Source organism: Camelus dromedarius, chromosome 34, assembly GCF_036321535.1.
Source record: "Camelus dromedarius isolate mCamDro1 chromosome 34, mCamDro1.pat, whole genome shotgun sequence".
Classification (NCBI taxonomy): Eukaryota; Metazoa; Chordata; class Mammalia; order Artiodactyla; family Camelidae; genus Camelus; species Camelus dromedarius.
Window position 1 is genome coordinate 19,692,274 of NC_087469.1, and position 20,710 is coordinate 19,712,983.

General features: G+C 57.0%; 1 long non-coding RNA gene across 1 annotated transcript; it reads left to right on the forward strand.

The window, feature by feature from the left end:
• Nucleotides 1–6,656: 6,656 nt before the first annotated feature.
• On the forward strand, nucleotides 6,657–19,024 carry LOC135319927 (uncharacterized). Its single transcript, XR_010379004.1, has 3 exons — nucleotides 6,657–7,002; nucleotides 12,252–12,368; nucleotides 18,660–19,024. It is a non-coding gene; the product is annotated as an uncharacterized LOC135319927 (long non-coding RNA).
• Nucleotides 19,025–20,710: the final 1,686 nt, after the last annotated feature.

Here is a 20,710-nt window from a genome sequence, read left to right on the forward strand (position 1 = left end):
GGAACTGCCCGGGTGCCCGAGAGGCCAAGGCAAACTACCTGACCAGAAAGGCGAAAACAAAGTTGTGTTGTGAAGAACCTCAACATTAAGGAGAAGTTATATTTCGATGTGATGTCAAAAGAGGTGAAAAACCATTGAAAACTTCAGAGCCAAAAGGGACAGAGGTAGCAGGCATTTACAGGAGCCTGGGAGATTTAAAACTAAGAAGACCTGAATTTGAGTCTTTTAACCTACAAGGAATATGCGATTCAACCTTTCTGAGCCTCAACTTCTTTGTCTGTAAAACGGGAGTAATTCTCACTGGTGTTAGTCAGAGCTCTCCCGAGAAACAGGACCAACCAGGTGTGTATACACAGAGGGGGAGACGTTTATTTTAAGGAATTGGCTCATGTGATGGAGGAGGCTGGAAAGTCCAACAGCTGCAGGGTGGGCTGGCAGGTTGGAGGCCCAGGCGGCAATGTTGCAGCTCAGGTCCAAGTCTGTCTGCTGCAGAATTTCTTTGCCCAGGGGTAGTCAGGCTTTTGTTCTAGCCAGGCCTTCAAGTGATTGGACGTGGCCCACCCACATCGTGGAGGACAATGTGCTTTGCTCGAAGTCCACCGATTTTAATGTTACTCTCATCCCAGACATCTCACGGAATCATCAGATGTTCTGCAGAACCATGTCCAGCTCCTGTCTGCACCATGTGCCCCAGTCAGGTCGACACACGACGTTGACTGTCACACTGCCCTCGGTGAGGTCACATTCACTCAAGTGTTGCACGGAGTGCTCATGACCGTCTGCGGCCACGTGCAGGAGGAAAGTAGTCGTGGGGAAAGTGTCCACCGTCTGGAGCCATAAACAGGACCAAGTGAGAGGGTGACCTTGGGCCTGCTTGGGAGGAGAAAGGACAGCCTGGTGGTGGCCCAGCTCCTGGGGTCCTGGATGCTCACGGAGCAGGAAGCAGTGGATGTGGTGACATTTTAAAGAGGAAGTCACCATGAATGTGATGAGGAACCGGACGTGGTAGGGAGAGAGACAGGAAGAGACATGGGCAGAAGCAGGAGGGAGGGCAACAGTTCCGATTCTGACCCGTGGGGTTCAGGGCAGCAGCAGGTTGTTTACAAGAACCTTCCCATAGACAGCGGAAGCTTCTATCGGTAAGAACCGTGGAGGGTCTGAGATCTTACCCACTAGCGAGCTCGGGAGGTAGCCTGCTGCTGGCCTGTGGATGCTGGTGGAAGACACAAGGCCCCTGGTTGGAGACAGAGGACGTCACCCCTCCCAGCAGTAGCCGTGGCCGGAGCATCAGTGCTCGCTCCCCAAGCCCCAGTTCCCACGGGATGGCACGAAAAGGGCAGGTGGCAGCCACACGGGTGGTGAGTTCCCGGAGAGGAGCCTCTAGTTAGGAAAAAGGGGTCCTTATAGTAGGCTCTTGGCTGCCTGCCCTTCGTCCTGGGGGACATTGCCCTGACTGGACTTGGCGGAGACCATCTCCCCCACCCAGGTTCACCTGCTCCACAAACATCCAGGCAGAGGTCGTCTGGAGGGGGGTCAGCGCCTCTGCTCGCAAGACGTGCAGACAGGAGCCCCAGGGGCACGTGCTGAGGGCATCTTGCCATTAATGAGAACCACAGGGGCCTCTCCGGCCACAGCGCTGGTTATCAACAGGCTGAGGCCAGCAGGTGAGATCACACACACACACACAGCCACCATACACAACAGTCACACACACAACCACACACACAACCATACCCATAATCACACACACAACCACACACACACTCTCCATCCCTGGACACACGGCCCCACTCCGCCCTCCCCCGGCCCCTCCTCCTAGAAGCTGGTGGCCTGGGTGTTCAGCTTCTCTGGGCCTCGGCCCCCTCGCCTGTGAGGTGGGACTCCTCGCGACGCCCGTCAGGAGCGCGCCAGCTCACAGAAAGCGCCCCTGAATGTTGGCCATTACTTTCACTCTGCGCAGAGGATGCCGAGGGAGGTGCTCATGGAAATCTGACACCTGTCACTTTGACCAACCCTTTTTTTAAAAAACCCTTGAAACACACAGTATTAACCTCTGTTTTACAGATGAAGGAAGAGAGGCTGAGAGGGGTCAGCTCTCGCTGCCCGGAGGCTGAGTCCCAGGGCGGGTGCGGCTGGCGAGGCTCCACTCCAAGTGCGTCCATGCCGCCCTCCTGACCTCCTCGTGTGTTCCAACCTCTCCTTCTTCAGTGTCTTTACATCCTGCTCCCTGTGTTCCAGGCACCTGTCACCCTGCCACACACCTGGCCGGCACCTCCTCTGGGCCACCTGCCCGTGGGCGACAGTGCGATTAAGAGGCATCCACCCTGGGTTGTGCTGGGCCTGCAGGCCCTCAGCCTGGGGAGCAGGCTGCCCTTGGCTGCCACTCACCAGACCCCCCCTACAATCTTCACAATCACATGGAGCAGCCCCCAAGCTCAAATATTCCTCCGAGAGGTCCCCCGACCCCAGTACTTGCTAAGTCGTGACTGTATATTTTTGCATGTTTATTTGTTCATGTTTATCATCCCCCTCTAGACTCAGTGAGAACAGGAACTCCACCTGATTGGCCACTGGCACATACTAGTTACTAAATAAACATAAGTTACACAAACAACTGAATGAATAAGTGAATGAAAGAGAAAGGCTCGGATTAACTAGCTCACCTATCGGATTCCAAGAACATCCCCGATTAGGGTCAAAGATTCTCTCTGATGAGACAGACAGAACAGCCCCAGGCGGCCGTCTGGACCCACTCATCGCGCTCAGTATCGTATTCTGAATTTCCAGAATGGCTCTACCTGCTCACAACCATTTCCCCAGTGATGACCACGGCCCCTGACACACGGTAGGTACTTAATACATTTTTGTTACGTGAACAAATGTTTCCAGCAGGTGTGACTTCAGAGCAGTTGCATTTCTCTGTTTTAAGCCAGAATCCTATTTCCTTGATTAAATATTAACCAGAAAACCATATTTTCTGGAAATTATTAGGAAGCCCTCTAGAAATTTCAGAGTCGGAGCGTTCAAACATCAGGATGATAAATGAGTAGATCTTGCTGCCATGGGCTCTTTACAAATAACAATAATACGGTGCACACAAGAAACGCAGTCTCCGCCACTTTCCGTCTCGTGTCCTTTGGAAAACAGCTTCCCTGAGCCTCAGTTGCTCACCTATACGTGCAGGTAATCAGAACGCCTACCACCAGGGGAGCCGTGAGGCTTGCACTCGGCTTCACCCGGCACGTGGAAGCAGCTACCATTATAACTGCTTGAGCAGAAGGCATCATTTCAGAAGGAAGCTGTTTAAAACTCTGAGAAAACATTGTAGGAAAGGTTTCCTGACATCACTCCACATACAGAAAAAAGCCAGGAAATTCCTTGAAGCGCACTGCCCTCGTGAGAGTATTCCGTCCAAATTCCACTTCTCCCGCAGCCCACCATCCAGCTTGAGGTGGATTCTGATTGAAATTATAAAAAAAGAAAAAATTGGCAACAAGAATGTATATTGCAAAACAAAGTGTGTCGCTTTTAAAGTGATTCTGGAGCCTCTGTAATTAGTCTAGCAAGTTCCAAAGATACATTCTGTGGCCGTCATTCAGTTGTTATTTCTTTTGGTAATCTGACTTTCTGAAAAAATAAATAAATAACAATAAGCTGGGGGAACATCTGCTCTGAAGCCGCCTGGGGCTGGGGGCCCGGCCTTGGAGGGGTCTGTCTTAGGAGGAGCCCCTTGGACCCCACTTTGCTCCCTCCTGGCAGGCTGCTCTGGGGTCACTTCTCAGCTCTGGTGGCTGCTGAAACAAGACAGACGCTGCTGCACAAAATAGCTCGAGAACATAGCAGAGCCTGTTGCTTCCAGCACTTGGAAAATCTGACATTCAAATATGCAAATATTTTATGGCACGAAGAGAAAAGAGAGAAAGAGAAGGAGCTGGAAAGTCACATTTGAAATGAAACATCCTGGAGATGTAAGCAAACTGGGATTTACACTCGGGATTATAATTAAACCGGCGCTGTCATCAGAGAAGGGCCCCCGAGTCTGCCGCGGCCCCTCAGGGGACAGGCGGCTGCGTGGTGCACGCAGCCCAGCGCCCCTCGGTGCAAAGGGCATCAGGGAAGTCAGAACGCTGCCACCCCCGTCTCAATAGGGCGATATTTTTGTTTCTTTTAACAAAGGGGATTCCTTGGAGTACGAGGGTAAACTTGGTCAGCCACCCATCGAGTGCCCGTGAGCCGAGTGGTTTTCCAGGAGCTGTGGGGGCGAACACAGTCCATCTCACTCTCACCTGGTGGCCTGAAGAGAAAAAGAAACCAGAGCCCAAGACCGGCCGGGTCGCACCGCTAACAGCCAGCTCGCCGGATCAGAGTCGTGGCCTCTCAGGCCCGCCTCCTCGCGGAGCTGGTGGAGCTGGTAGAGGAGATTCAAGGTCGCCTTCCCCACCGTGGACCCTGGGGACAGTGGTGGAGGGAAGATTGGAATCCGCAGCCCCGAATTAGAGTGGTGGTCTCGTGATTTACTCGTTTTGTGGACTTGGGGGGTGGCTGAAGGGTATACGAGCCCTGGCTCCCATCTGTGAAGAGGCAGGAACAGCCCGTCTCACGAGGTCGCTCTGACGATGAAGTGCAATTTTGTAAGTAACGCGTCTGCCGCAGAGTGGATCCTGGTTTTGAGACAGGCTGGGACCTGGGCCCCTGGCCTGCAGAGCTTGCGCCTGGCAAATGCCTTCTGGAGGAACAGAACACAAGGAAACCGCGAGGGACTGAAAATAACTGCACCGTGTGCCGTCGGGGGCACTGACGGACAGTAAGACACACGAAGCCCACAGACCAGCGGCCACTGCTGAGGTGCCGGGAGGCTCTGAGAGTGCCCCTGCACACGGCCCCGCCAGGGGGCGGGCAGACCTGACCTCACCCCATTTAAGGGACCAGCCTGCCCACCTTGGGGAGCAAACCAGGGCACCCATTTCCTGCTCTCGCCCCCTCATGGCAGCAGGAGCCCGAACTCCTCGTCTGGCCTCCCATCAGTTTCTATTGATTACAGAGTTCCAGACCCTGCGTTGGTACCAGTCTCACTCCCTCTTTCTTAGAATTTCCTCTCCTTTGTGATGGAGGCCACAGAATTCAACTAGATGAGAGGAGTGAGGGCTGGGAACCCGCAACCCTGACCCCACGGTGCCGCGCTCCGGACAGCAGAGGACCAGCGCCAGGGCTGACCCCCCCCCCCCCGACAGTGAGGCGGCCTGACGGTCTGGGTGCAGGTCCAGCCACTCATGGGAGGGCCCTCGACTGAGACCACCACCGGCGCTCTGTTACTCATAACTGGCCATCCTCCGACGCCAAGTGCGCCTCCAGGTCACGACCGCCATCAGGTGGTGTGGGTTTAGCGAAGAGCAGTTATTTTGAACGTCAGTCCAGCAATAAGGGGTGACAACCGGGCTTCCCCTCCCCATCAATCACGTGAAGGTACCCACAAATGAGCTCCATTGTGTTTTGACTTCAGCAGTAACACCATCTCCCCTTATTTGACAGACACTGGAATTCATTGATTTAATCAGTCCAGCCGGTTACACTGGCATTAGCTCCAAATTTTAAACGCTATGCATTATGCGAGGCCCTTCAAGTAAGTGAGAAGAACATTTCTTTGACTTGATTGGACAGAGGAACTCTGATTTAACAACAGGCTTGACTGCGTGGAAGGACATTACTGGGAGGGTGAAAATCAGTCACCGACTGCTAACAAGTCACTCGGAAACAGTGGCTTTAAACAATCAACGCCACTTGTGGAACCCAGGAGGAATCCAGGAGCAGCTTGGCTACAGGGTCCCGGCGTGGGGAGTCCACGGGACTGTGGGCAGGGGTCAGCCTGGGCCACACCACCTGCAGGCTTGCCTGGGGCAGGAGGACCCATCTCCAGGTGGCTCAGTCTCCTGTCCGGAAAGGTCACCTGATTTCTGGTGGGAGTTCGCCCTGGTGGACCTCTCTACAGGGCAGCAGGCTCTCCCAGGAGAGAGCAGGGTGAGATACCCTCTCTGCTGTCCTGGAAGCCGCCCTCTGTAGCTCTGCAGTTTCTGACTGACCGTCCAGTCAGGGTGGGGATTGGGAGGGGACCTCGAAGGATGTGGGTCCTGGAGGTGTGGATCACTGGGGGCCAGACTGGAGACAAGGACCACACAGATGGCTGGAGAGAGAGCTGAGTTTAGGCCGCGGAGGGGACACTGGGCAGCAACTCTGACCAAAGACAAAGAGAGGAAGGAACAAAGCTGTCCACTGGGACAAGATCAGAGAAGCCGCAGAAACCACCAACTCTCCACCCCTGCTAGGGAGGCAGGCAGTGGTCTGGCCACCAGGAGCCTGCCCGGGTGCAGGGAGTGAAGGCAGGATGGAGCGGTGACGGGGCCAGAGGCGGTGGCAGGGCTGATGCTGCCTTGGGGATGGGGGGCTGTCTGAGAGGCTGACAGCAGCGAAGCCTCTTCGTCCCCTCCCAGTCCGTCCCGAAGCTCCCAAGCAGAGGAAGGTGAGGAAGGATGGGGGACCTGCCTCAGGCACTGCCCCCCGCCCGGGTGACGGCACCGAGCAGGAGTGACCCGGCCCCCAGCTCCCTGGGGAGTGAGTCTGAACTCGGACGGAGATCATGGGTTGTGCTGACTTGGTTACCCTGATGCTCAACAAAGTCAGGGCTGATCTGCTCAGAACCGGGCTCTGTCCCTCGAGGGAGAAGTGGGCGGAAAAGGCCGACCGGAGATGGACGGGCAGCCGGGACCTTGTCGCCAGGAAGTGACGTCATCAGATCCGGGAAGCCTGCAGGGACCTCTGACCTCAGACCCCCTGGGGGAGCTTCTCAAGCGCCTCCCACGCCTTCAGGCCCAAGGCGGGTCAGGGCGGATGTCTGCAAAGTCACACTGTGCAGACAGTGGCCCTGCCGTAGGAAGAGCTGAGAGTCCTGAGGGCGGAGAAGCAGCATCTCCCGGAGCCCTCGGCCTGCAGATGGGCGTGTGCCGTCAGGTACGTCTTAGTTGCCTGGAGAAGCCACCCCAGCCCTTCCCAACTCCACTGCCTCTGCACCCCTAGTCATGGGAGGCCCACGGGAGGGTCTTAGCCTCTAGGTCCTTGCCTTTCTAGTCACTCGACACCCACCCGAGGCAGACTCGGGGCCTTGCCGCTGTCCCGAGAGCTATAGGGAGTGCCCAGCTCTGCTCTGCTTGTGTGCATGGACAGTGTCACCCCGGGGGGTCTCACCCTGTTGCAGAGCCATCCCATCTCCGTGCGCACTGGATCCCCCAGCACGACCCCCCCAGGAAGGGCTGCGTATCTTCCCCTCCAGGGGAGGGGGGTGTCCCTGAGTCTCTCCTCCCTTACCCGATGGCCAGGCCAAGGCCCCCCTACCCTGACGTAGGGCTTGAATATACACGCACGCACGTACACACGTAGCCTAAGAAAATTTCACGCTAGAAAATGTCTATTTAAAGAACACTTAACAGGCAGCCACCCCAAAAGAAAAACGGGCAAGAAGCCTGAACAGGTGACACAGAGAGGAAGCCACCCAGCTGGCGTCAGTGACGGGTGAGGCTGAGCCCCAGGGGTCAGCAAGGACACGCAGCCAGAGCCAGAGGCAGCCGCCACGCCCGCCAGCACAGCAGCTGGAAACAGCTTCTCTGGGGGTCAGGGAAGCAGAGACAGCAGGGGTCTCACTTAGGGCCTTATGTCAACTGAAGCCACAACATTTGAGGCGACACTCGCTGGCGGACCCCTGCCCATGAGCACCTGCACGTCACCTCCCCAGTTGGCCTGGTTTTCTCAGAACACAGGGGCCCCCAGGCTCCAAGAGGTAGCAGCCTGGTGGACGAGGCAGAAGCCACGCTGCTACATGCCCTGGTCTTTCTTGGGTGTCAGCTGGCATCATTTTCCCCAGAATCTGTTGCTTTAAACAATCACGGACGTGCCCTTATTCGAGGGGTGGGGAAACATAATTTGCAGCCATTTAAAAGATCTGCCCCAGGTACTAAGATCACTAAGGCCACATGTGAGCTCTGGAGACCTGCCTCTGACAGTGCAGCCGCCTCGAGTAGTGAGTGCTGCCTGGTTCAGAGGCCGACTCCACCACTCACTTCTGCATGCCCTGTATTTTTTAATTAATTACTTTATTTTTAATTGAAATATAGTTGATTTACAATGTTGTGTTAGTTCCAGGTGTACAGCAAAGTGATTCAGTTGTACATATGTATTTTTCAGATTCTTTTTCATTAGAGGCCATTACAACATACTGAATATAGTTCCCTGTGCTCTACAGGAGGTCCTTGTTGTTTATCTATTTTATATATAGTAGTGTGTATCTGTTAATCCCAAACTCCTAATTTATCCCTCCCCTGCTCCTTTGGTAACCATACATTTGTTTTCTATGTCTGTGAGTCTATCTCTGTTCTATAAATAAGTTCATTTGTATCATTTTTCAGATTTCACGTGGTATTTTTCATTCCTCTATCTGACTTAACTTCACTCAGTATGACAATCTCCAGGTCCATCCATGTTGCTGCAAATGGCATTTCATCCTTTTTTAAGGCTGAGTAGTATTCCATTATATAAATATACCACAGCTCCTTTATCCAGTCATCTGTCGGTGGACATTTAGGTGCTTCCGTGTCTTGGCTGTTGTAAGTAGTGCTGCTGTGAGCACTGGGGCGGGGCGGGGGGTGTCTTTTCGAATTAGTTTTCTCCAGATACATGCCCAGGAGTGGGATTGCGGGATCATAGGGTAAGTCTATTTTTAGTTTTTTAAGGAACCTCCATACTGTCCTCCACAGTGGCTGCACCAATTTACACTCCTGACAGCACTGTAGGAGGGCTCCCTTTTCTCCACGTCCTTTCCAGCGTTTATTGTTTGTGGACTTTTCGGTGGTGGCCGTTCTGATTGGTGTGAGGAGACACCTCGCTGTGGTTTGATTTGTGTTTCCCTGATGATCAGTGAAGCTGAGCATCTTTTCGCTGCATGTCCTTTAGAAGTTACTTAATGTAACTTGTCTGCTGGATTCCTCCTTTGTAAACTGGAGATGCTGGCAGCACTGTCCCCCTTGGCCCTGTCGGAAGGAGAGTGTGGTCCTTGGTGAACTTGCTGAGTGAGCGCAGCTCCACCCAGAACTGTGCCCCCCCACGACCGTGGCCTCCAGCTGCGTCAGTCCCGACGTACTCGCACCTCCACGTGCTTCCTGTGGAAGAACCTCCTTCCTGGGAACTCGGCCGAACAACGGCTTCTGGGGAGGGCGTCACAGTGGGATTCACACTCGAATGGAGTCAGTCAGGTGGTCCTGAGTCTAAATCCTATTTCTGCTCTTTTTTTGTTGGATGTGGGATAAGATGTTTATTCTCTGAGACACAGTTTCCTCATCTGTAGGGAGGAGAAAAATGGGACCTCCTTGACAAAAGGGCTGAGGAAGTCACATGAAAAAGTGTTTATGGGAGCACCCAGCACCCAGCACAGAGCCCAGGGCATGAGTATTTGGGGCGGTTTTCAGTTTTCAGAAGGAAAAAGAACATGAGTCTCAGAGAAGTCATTCGAAGCAGCTCACTGGCTGAAATAAACACCTCAAACCATCCTCTTCAGCCAAGGAGAGGCCCAGAGGCGTACCCTCTCGGTGAGGGAGGACACGGTGCTTCTGTTCCCAGGGATCACGGCCCATCTGTCCCCTCCTCCCTCCTCAGCCCCTCCTGCCCGGTTCCCTGTGGTCCCAGCCCGGAACTGCCCCCTGGCCAGCCCCACCTGCAGACACGCAAGGCCCACAGGCTGGCTTCACCCCCCAGCGGACCCCGACACACCGCCTCGGGCTGGGCGGGTTTCTGTGTGCCCGTTTTCTCTCGGAGCCCCCTGCTGTAGTGACTGCGTGCTGGGATTTCGCGGGCTCAGCTCTCAGTCCAACTCACGGACAAGGCACTCTGGCTCTTAGAGGGACCTCCCAAAGAGCAAAACTTCGGGAAAAAGTTGGGATGCTGGGCGAGAGGGAGTCTGCTCAGTTCCTTCCCTGTACCCACTTTGGTTGGGGGCACACAGGGCCCCACGGGGATCTTGGCTCCAGGAGAAGTAGGGCCGCTTCCACATCCCAGGATTCCAGCCCCCAGTGAACTCAGCAATTCTCCACCCACAGAATGTGAAGCACCTCAGAGTTTCAAGATAAAGCAAAACCTACCTACCCTAAGGAAAACTTAGATGCCCGCTTGTAAGGGGGACCACCCCCATGGCGTACAGAGTCGTCCCGTACGGCTCAAAAGGAAAATTATAGAGATGGGCCAAGGCTGAACAAACGAAAACGGGTAATCTGCATTTTTGAAAACCTGCCCAACGGCTCATCAATAGTGCTCAGCTCTCCCGAGCCCCCTCATGACCTCCCGCTCCGCACATCTCCCACAAATGACAAGTCAGCGTCTGACGGGCACCTCTGACAAATCAGCGGCCACATGGTCTGCACCTCCGTCCTCTGAAAGGAACAGTCTTTGAAAATAATTTAGGGTACGAGGGAGGGAGGGTTTCCTAAGGGAACAGCCAGGACAGATTAAACAAATTATGTCAGAGTGACACACGCACTTACCTTGAGCTGCGCATGATATAAATTCTTAATGTCTCCTGTTACTTTTTTAAACTTTGCTCTTTGTCTTGTGGATGGTTGCCCGCATCATGATGACTGTCTTCAGACTACTGATTCCTCAAAGTCAAGTCTTTGGCTCAAGTAACAATTGTTATTTTAAAATGTGAAAAAGTACATGATTATGCATGTTTGTCATCAACATGGTGAACAGGACCCTCGGGAAGACAGCACGGCTGTCCCCCTGCTCGCCATTCCTCTGCTCCCCAACCCTTGCTTCTCGAGTGGAGAGAAACTTGGGGGGAAGCTAATGAAATTCAGTGATACCTGGAGTGGAAAGGTTAAGGGCAGGGACCCTCCTGCCCCGAGATCATAAAACTCCTGATGGAAGCCCTGGGGGTGGGGAGAGGTGTGCCGATGACAAGATGTTCCCAATAATTAGGAACAGACGGTTCGTAACTAGAAAAGCAGGCAGGAGAAAATATTCGTCAGGGACGCCTAATTAAGTGTGAGAAGAAGTAGGGCCCTGAAGCTGGGGTGGACAGAGAGCCGGGAGCCATCTCAGCCAGGTTATGGTCGTCGCGGAGGGCGAGGGCAGCACGGGGTGTCAGAGCTCACACACGTGTGCCCTACAAGTGGTGTGTTCCATGCGTTTAATTCTGGGCACGAGGTGGGTGCCTGCTAGACTCTCCTGCACGACCGTACTGGACGATTCAAACATAAAGGGTCTAAAGCCAGACGGACGCCTTCCTCCCAGCTGGCCAGACCGACTCACGGCTCCGTCCCCTCCAGTGAGAGCCCGAGGTGTGAGCTGCAGGCTGGCGCCGCGCTGCAGTCCCACCCCTTCGGGGGGGCTCACACCCCCTCTGTGTTTCTCCTTGGTCGCGCTGTTCCGTGGTATTTTTAGCTTGGCTTCTTAGCAGTTTCTCAAATGCTTTTCAAGATGCTTATGGGCACATGTTGAGAACCACACAGTACAAAACGGGGGGCTCCCCCAAAACCCGCCCCCAGCATCTTCACTCTACAGCCCTGCCCACGAGGGTCTCCATCTTGTTCTTGTCCCAGCCTTCCTCTCTGACTTGCGTGGGTGCCAGAAGCCCAGGCTGGCTTTACCCTATAAATCAATCTGAGCCTTGGCATGAAATGAAAGAGAAAGCTTTTAGAGATATTACTTTTCTGTCATTAGGCAAAGAGTCATTTCTCCAAAAGACTAACCACCTTCATTTGACTTTAGGGGGCTGCACAGATGGCTTACGAGTGGGGAAGTTCTCATACGTCAGCTCAACAAGGGGCACTAGACTGGAGGTGGAGGCAAGGCCACAGCAAGGGTGGATCTGCCTGTTTGACACCCATGGAAAATGCACAAGGCTGGGACCCCTTTCCTCTCTGTTTACTGAAACCGTTTAGGAAACACGGCAGCAAAACAAGTGGAAGACAGCTGGACAGACTTTGCTGATGTTAGGAGAACGCGCCCTGTCTCAGGAGATTTAGAGGTGCCTGGATGGTCTTCCACGTACCAAGCCTAACACCAGCTTCCCCTGCTGGAGCCAAGGCTGAGGAGAGATGGCTCACAGCCATTATACCTCAAGGAGAGGGTGTGGTGAACTGCAGGTGCGTTGGAGGGAGGACATCAAGGAAGGAGTGACTTTAAGTGACAAGCCCATTATTGCGTCTGGATTTCAGGCTCCTTTCCCGGCAGAGAAGGCGTCGAGGTGAAAATCTTGAAGACTCCTCCAGCCTCGGACCCTGTATCGTGCTGGAGGTCTTAACCAGCTTGAGAAGCATTTGATTTTCTGAATGGTGAGTCCTGGGGTCGGTAAGATTGCCCCACTGATACCTGGCAAGTCAGTTCTCTCAATCATTCATGGCAGCCTTGGACTCCTCTGACCCCACAAAGAAGAGCAGACCATGGCCAGGGAGAATGTGAGCTCTCAGAAAACCCACCTGGCAGGGGTTAGAGAAGAGGGTGGCGGCTGTGGGGACAGAGAGAAGAAAATATGGGAGGAGAACCAAGACCTTCCTCTGAGAAAGCTGCCCATCTGGGGACCTGGAGGGGCTGGGAGGGGACCTGTGCAGACACCTGTCCAAGGAAGAGAGAAGATTATGTCAGAGGAAGATGTGCAGTGTTTTTTCCTGCTCCTGACAGATCGCAGGAGACCCCATCATGGCACTCCTGCCGGGTCCTCAGTGTGCATTTGGACACGAGGCAGATGGCAGGAGGGCGGACCCCCACCCCCACACATAGCAGTCCCTTGGGCTGGAAGCCTGCAGGGTCTCAGACACCTGTCCCCTTTGTGCCAAGTGCCTGTTCTGCATTGCCCTCATCATCTGGAAATCCCCCCTCTGTGTCCTTGGAGCAAGTCTATCGGCTCAGGCTTGAGTGTACAGCCTGGTCAGAGAGCATCATGCCTGGGCTCCACGCGCGTCCACCCTTGCCTATGAGGACTCTGCTTTCCCATGTGCCAAACGACAGGCGTCCAGCGGGTGGATCTGCCCTCCCCACGGCCTCTTCTCTGGTCAGCCTTCTCTAGCTGAAGTTACAGAGTCAGAACCATGGAGTGCGTTAGCCATGTGGCTGGCCCCAAGTCACGGGGCGGGATAAAGTGCCCGTTAACCAGATGCTCCCTGTTGATGGGGCTGCTGCCACCGGCCTCTCTGAGCAACTCCGTCACCCCAGACTCGGTTGTCACAGAAAGGCGTCCCTGCCTCTCGCCACCTGGACACACATCTTGCTTCTGTCTGTTTTGCTGGCTGCTGTCTTATTCCCTCCTTTGCTGGTGTCTTAATTTCCCTCTCCTTTGACGGCTGTTTCAGCCGCTCTGCTGTTCAGCTCCATGGTGTCAGGGCAGACGGTCGGTGCTAGTGACACAGCATGCAAGCGCAGGACTGGCTTCTGGGTGGTCGGAAAGCCCTCTTCCCTCTTCAAAGCTCGCTGCCATTTCATTGCTTTGCAGGGCCTTCCCTTTGGTGGCTCCCACCCCTGCAGGTACAATACACACCCCAGGAGAGCGGTGTCCGGCGCCCGTTGCTGCCAGCAGGGCGCGGCCATGACCGTGTTCCTCCCCTGCGGGAAGGCGACTCGGCAGCAGCGGGGCTGGGGGCGGCCGTCCGCTCTAGAACCGGAGGGCCCGGCAGCCTGGTGCTCTTAGAATGTCTGCACGCCCTTCTCTGCACATTTGAACTTGGTGAAGCTGCCTTCTCCTCCGTAGCCTCAGTCTCCTGATTCGTGACAGAGGTCTCAGAACTGTCGGCAAACAGCTGCCTCCGTCTGCTGACCAAGAAGAATCATGGCGTGTTGGAGAGAAAGTGACCTGGGGTCCGTGTTCTGACCTGAGCCCCGTGACCACCAGCCTGCTGCGGGCAAGTCGAAAAGTGAGGACCGACTGGTGAGAGGTGTAGACCGTCCGCTTGGACACGCGGCTTAAAGGGTCTTGGAGACTAAATGTCGTAACTTGAGCCACGCGGGTCTGTAAGGAAGCTGCCCGAGACTCTGAGCCCCGTGTTCTGACGGTTCGCAAAGCTAGTGCTTTCGCAGACCCACAGGTCCTGAAGCTGGGGTCTGATCATCCGCAGTTACAAAATGCGGCGTTTATTGAAAACCTACTGTGTGTCAGTCTGCTGTTTCCCTAGAAAGGCGTGAACTACAGGTGGGCCGTATCTTTTAAATCGCGAGAATATAAGCGAGCGTATGCGGAGCGACAATCGATGGAACCAGGAGACCTCCCCGCGTGCCCCGCCCACACCCCGCCTTCCCCGCCCACGCCCCGCCTTCCCGTCCCCGCGTGCCCCGCCTACACCCCGCCTTCCCGTCCCCGAGTGCCCCGCCCACGCCCCGCCGCTCCGCGCCCCGCCCATGCCCCGCCCACGCGCCACCCGCCCGGCCTCCCCGCTCTCCAGCTCGGTCAGAGGAGGCCAAGCAACAGGGACTGTGGGGAGGGTGGTTTAAACCCCAGGCTTTTCCATCTCAACCACACGGAAGGCGTCCCGAGGCCGGGCCTTCCGTGGAAGCCGCGGTGTGGGGGCGATGCCTGCGGGAGGGGCCTGCGATGGCCTTGGGCGAAGGGGCACAGCTCAGAGCAGCCGGCAGCAGACAGAGGGCACGGCTGAGATCTAACCCATCACCTGGACAGCACCCCAGTCTTCGCTTCCCCTGGGCTCCTCCCCGGTTCAGAGCTGAGCCAACTACAGCTCCGAGAACAGCACGTTTACCCAGGTTTCCAGTCCGTCAGAGGACAAGATGCAGTGGGGACTGAGAAGGCCTAGGGTCCTGAGCAGACGCCGAGACAGAACCCTGAGCTGCACACCCTACGCCGGCCGCCCCTGCCTGCGCCCCCCAGAGTGGGCGCCCGGAGCCGGGAGGCAGCTTGCAGGGGGTTGGGGAAGAGACCTCTCCCCAGGGAGCCGGTTATTCTTTTGCTGCTTGGCTTATGTTTTTGGAACAAACCACTGGTGCAATAATAGACATGAAGGCGCTGGAGTGAAACGTCGTGACAGGAGGGGATCCCGCTGGCAGCTCAGTCAGTGGCGGGATTTTTGCCCCCGTGTCCTCTTGCTCATCCCCTGCCGGACAAGGGGACGAGCCCTCTCCTCCTCCCCGGCCCTGTCTGCCCACCAGGAAGGGCCAGTCTTTCTCATCGCCGTCTTTAATGACCCCGGACCTGCCGCCCTAGGAGGAGGTCTTAGGGCCCCCGACCCCTACCTGCTTTGGTTTTCTGGAGCGTGTTGGAGGGAGCTGTGGTTCTGGGGCCGGAAGGGACTGAGAGGTTGTCAGGTCCAATCCTCTTGTCTCTTGTGAGGTCAAGGTCAGTGACTGGCCGCGTTCACATAGCTGGTGCACAGCGGAGCAGGGCCCACATCCGTGTCTCTGACCTTCCCTGCTGCAGGGCCCTTCCCTCATGACACCCTCCCCCGGGAAAAGGCCGCTCACCAGAAGCCCAGCCATCTGCTGGGTGGAGAGATTTCCAGGCGGCCGGACCCCTGCCCAGGGCTCGTGGCCTTTTCCTTCTCCCGGATGGGGCAGGGGCAGCCTTCCCTGAGGCCCTTCCCCTCAGCCTGACATGCCCAGGTTACCCGGGGACCCTCCAGTGGTCCAGCAAGCACCACCCTCTCTGGGCCTCTCCTGCCTCAGGTTGGCCCAACCCCCCACCCCTTTGTTTTGAACTCCCTTCGTCTGGGTCCATTATGGCCCACGTGGGTCGGTCACTGGTTCACTTGGTGGCCTCCTCACTTGCCTGAGCAGTGCACAGGGGCAGAGGCCCTGTTTTATGCGACGTGCACACCCAGCATCTGGCGTAGTGCCCGGCACAGGGCAGGTATGCAACCGACGTTTGCTGATCACGTGCAGAATTGCTCACGCTGCCAGCAGGGGTCTGGTCCACAGAGGAGGGGGCCCCACTTCTGGGCAGTGAGCCCCCTGTGCGCTCCCAGCCAGGGGGGGAGCGTGTCTGGGGGTAGGGAGCAGCCGTGCGGAGCGCAGAGTAGAAAAGCACGTGGGGAGGAGGAGGCACCTTGGGGGCGGGGGGTAGCACTCTTGGGATCAGCTGTGGGAGGGTGGCGATGACTAGTCCAAGTGTAAGGGAGTGACAGCCGCCACCAGGAAAGCCACGAGCCACCCTGGGTGCAGGGAAGGCATGACTTCACGCCGAGCTTTGAGTCATGCAAAGTCTGGGGGGCTCATCCAGGCTCCATGTCAAAGTGTCACCCCTCTGGGTGTCCCCCCTCTGCCCCAAGGCTGTTAGGCCAGGGCAGACCTCAGAACACCTGGGAGGGACGCCTGAGGGGGTGGAGGTGACAAAGGGTTGAGCACACCCACCAGCACTGTGGGCCAGGTCACCAGTGGAGCCCCTGCCCAGATGGGCCCGAGCGGCAGTGGGAGGCCTGGGAGTCGGACGACCTGAGTTTAGCCATGTTCCTCCACCAATGAGCACGGTCTTTCACAGACCACTTCCTCTCGAAGGTGCCAGCTCCCTCGTCTGGGATCCCAAGGGTATGTTCTGAGTCTACCTGCCACTCCAGCTCCCTACCTGAGTGTGAGCCTGTGTCCCACCTGCTGTCCTGTTGGCTCCAGCCCCCAGAGGACAGTACTGCATCTTAAATGCCTTGTGGTCAGATTCATCAAAGGTCTGGTTGTGGCAGAAATTCAACACAGGTGGATTCGAGGAGGACAAGGACGGAGACCCAACATCCCAGCATCGCACTCAAGGAGAGGATGGATGTGGAGATCCTTCCAGCAAGGGAGGCGTGTTCTGAGCCCCGGCAGGTGGAGGGACACACCGCGGCTGGCTTGGTCTCCCTTCGGCTCCGTCGTGCTGGGGGCACAGCAAGGAACCCCATTCAGACTCTTCCCCATCTTGGCACAGGGCAGACACAGCACGTTCACCCCTCGTCTGAGGAGCCACCTTCTCCCCAGAGGAGCCAGCTTGGCTCCGAGACCTTCCTCTTCCATCTCACTCTGCTCTCCCCAAGTCAGCAGCTCTGTCTGTGCGTGAGGGCTGTGGTCCATGCAGTAACCGGCCAGCAGCTGCCACCCTGCACTTGAGTGGGGAGGGTTCCGTGTTCTCTGCGCTGGTAGGGGTGTGTGAGGAGGGGGCTTTGGGGGAAGAACTGGGCCTCTGGAGGCCCCTCCCGCCAGCAGGTGCAAGCGCTGGGATCTCGGTTGCTTGGCTTCCAGTCTGACGGTTACAGCTTCCTGCCTGGAGGGCTCTGTGCTGGTCAAGTGCTCTGGATGCAGTCTGTCCAGAATTCAGACAGGCCCGGGGCCCAGACCTGCCAAGGGACCGCCCTGCAGAGAGTGACCTGTGCTCTTCCCAAGGTCATAGCAAACGCTGAGGAATGAGGAAGGCTGTCGGGAGTTACAGGCACCTGCTGGACAGGCCAGCTCATGGCGACAGGGCCCAGGACGGTCAGGTGGTCAGGGGTGGTCTCAGGCAGGAGGGAGCCCAGAGACACCCCCAGACCAGGGAGCATCTCTGCGTGGGCCCTGCGGAGCCCTGACCCCCTCACCAGGGCCCTGGGCTCATCTGGGAGGTCAAGGAAGTAGCCTCCCTGACTCTGTCCGTTTGCAGCTCACGTCATCCGTCTCTGCGTTCTGGCTGCCGCACAGACGCTCGTGTTCCTTCCTGCTGGCCGGGGTTTCCTACTTCTCCTCTGGGGTAAAGAAAAGTTAAGAAAGAATGAGGCCCTCTTTCAAGGCGTAAGTTGTCACAGCCCTGGCCGGAGAGGAGCACAGACGAGTCCTCCAGGCTCTGGCGTCGTGATCGCTCCGCCTTCTGCCCCTCCGGGTGCTCACCGTTTCCTGACCTCCAGTTTCTAAGACCCCGAACCCAAAACAGAAGCAGGACCACCTAGGTCTCCTCAGAAGCCAACCGGCCGTCTCAAGACACGTGCACCTCTCGAGCCTTCTCCAGAGGCGGCTGCCGGTGTTAACACAGCCTCTTTCATTAAATATGTATTGTGTTTTGGGGCAGTTTGCATCTTGCATCACCCATCTCGTGGTTCCGTTGTGGCCACGATGCTACTGTAAACCTGGTCCCAGACGCCAGGTTTCCTTACTTCTGTCTGGAATGGGGGCGAGAATCTGAAGAAAAGTCACTGCTTCTTCTTTTAAGGTGCGTGCGCGGTGCTGCCCCTGCCCTCCCTGCTCTGCAGCCGGTCCCCACGGTCCCCACGGTCCCCACGAGCGGGCGTTCCCTTCTCTCCTTACAGGTGAGGAGACCGGCTCAGAGAGGCTGGTCCCCTGCGAGGGTTCACAGCCAGGTCTCCTTAACTGTGCGGCCCGTCAGCCTCCCGTGTCACAGACGTCCCCGGACCCCCACTTCTGATGTGGGCACATCTCTGCTTTGCCTGTCCGGGGCCCGGGCAGTGTCCCTGCTGGGCCCTGCCCCTCATCCTCAGAAAAGACCCCCAGCCTCCTCGCATGACCATTGGGAAATTAGGGGAAACTGTGATCAAAGCCTCCCAAGAAACGCTGCTTTTTAAAGTGCCTCTGAGTCAGTCCCCTCTTCCGCCAGCCTCCTCGCCCAGCCTGTAGTGCGGCAGGTGAGGCAGCTTCAGCCTGAGTCAGCGATGACTCCCAGGGTTTCTCCTCCGCAGATGAATCACCTCCAATTACGGCTCCTGACTGCGCACGAGTCACTCGCAGCGTCACCTCCGCTGTCTGACCCTCGCCTCCAGCCATCCAGCTGCCTGTTTGTCCAAGATGCTGGTGAGTTCTGCACTTGCCAGAGCCCAGAAAGGAAGCCAGGCAGACAGGTGACTCAAGGCTGAGCGCCCCCCTGCCTCACCATCTGCTCTCAGCTCCGTGCCTTCGGTGCAGGAGGAAGGGGTACGTGGATCTGCTCCCCCAGGGGCCCGCAGCGGACTGCAAACCCTCCACTAGCAGGTCCGATGGGACCTTGTGTGTCTCCTCAGCAGAGATGAATAAAGCCACCATTTCCACCATCACCTTTCCTATAGAGGATGCCACACAGCCTGCCCGGCCCCAGAGGGTGTGCCAGGCTCCCCTGCACCCCCCCCCCACTCCCCTCTCTGGCCTCCTGTGAACACCTGCCTCCCTTCTACCTGCGAAGGAAGCCTGGGGCAACCAGGCCCCTGCCGCCCCCTGCTCCCTCCCTCTGCGGAGTTCCCAAGCACCCACACCTTGGCAGCTGACCCAGGCTCATGGTACCGGGAGGCACCATGCCACCTACCCACCTGGGGTGCCACACCGGGCTCCCTGCCCTGAGCTGCCAGCAGGATTCTGGGTGCCGGTGAGGGTGCCTCTCTGCATTGTGGCTCAGGCTACAAGAACCCTCCTCGACGGTGCAGCACCAGTGAGGGTGGAGACTGCACCCGGCGTGGCTCGGCCCCGGCGTGACAGTGGTGAGCCCAGAAAACCCCACGGGGTGGCATCTGGGCTCCAGAACCAGGCAGAGCCATGGTCAGACCCTACTCTGACTCTGGCTCTTCTGACCATAGGTGCTGTTCGCCTCCTCTTTAACTCTCGTGCCCGTCCTTCCAGGCAGGACTCATCAGGACCCTGCTTGTGCAGAGAGAGCAGAGGCTGGGCCAGACTCGCAGGCCGGGGCGGGTGGGTGCCCTGGTCCAGGCCCTGCCCTAACCCTCCACTCGGCTGCCTCTCACCCATAACCTTGGCTGCTACGGCTCTTGTTTCTACATTCTCGTCCCTAAAAGGCAGCAATAAGAGAACTTCCTCCCAGTCGGCGTAGGGGTGACGGGCGCTGTGCTCAGTGTGTGTGACCACCGCACTCAGAGCCGGGGCACAGCAGGCATGGGGTCTGTAGTGACCCCGGGCAGAGCTGCAGGCGGAGTTTTAGGGCAGGTGTTTCGGGTGGCCTCGGGAGGAGAACTCCAGCCCCTAGTCCCAGAGGCCCACAGCGGGGCAGACAGCAGGTCTTGGGACACTGTGGGGGCCCCCAGGCAGCATGCCATTGCCGCCCCCCGGCTGCACTCACCCCTTCCTCTGTCCGCATCTCTCAAGCCTCCCGATCAGCCAGTCCCTCAGATAATTCTGATTCTGAAAGCAAATGGCCGTGTAATTATGGATCTTACCTACTGGGGACCTTAGTCTTCGCTGACAGTCACATAAAAACTATACACTCATTCCGCAGAAAAATCCACATACACCAAAACATACAAACATGTTCTTAGAAGTCCAGGGTGACCGTCCAACTCCAAGTTCACGAGCCACATTTCCGTATCATCAGGAAAGAGCCCATGGTCACCCTCATGCCTTGTCTGACACACACGCTCCCTCCTCCCCCAGTCTCCTCTGGACACTGTCCCCGCCCCGCCCCCCCCCCCCAGCAGAAGCCGAAGCGTGGTTGCCATGACAATGGTGACAGTGGTTGCCAAGGAGCAGGAGGCTGGGTAGGGGGAGGCAAGGGGGCCGCAGTCCCAGGAGGGCAGCCTCCCGACCCTGTGCAGGCCTGAGCACCTCGGGCCCTGGAAACGGTGTTCCCAGCTGGCCGCCATGGCAACGGCGGGCTTGGGAAACTGTTCTTCGCATCTGGACAGATTCCGCAGCCCCTGCTCGCTCCTTCTCCCCAAGTGGCTGATTGGGGTGTGAAGGTCCTGCTGGGTGCAGAGGGCAGAGGGCAGAGGGCAGAGGGCTGGTCGCGTGTCCTGCAGGACAGGGTCCCCAG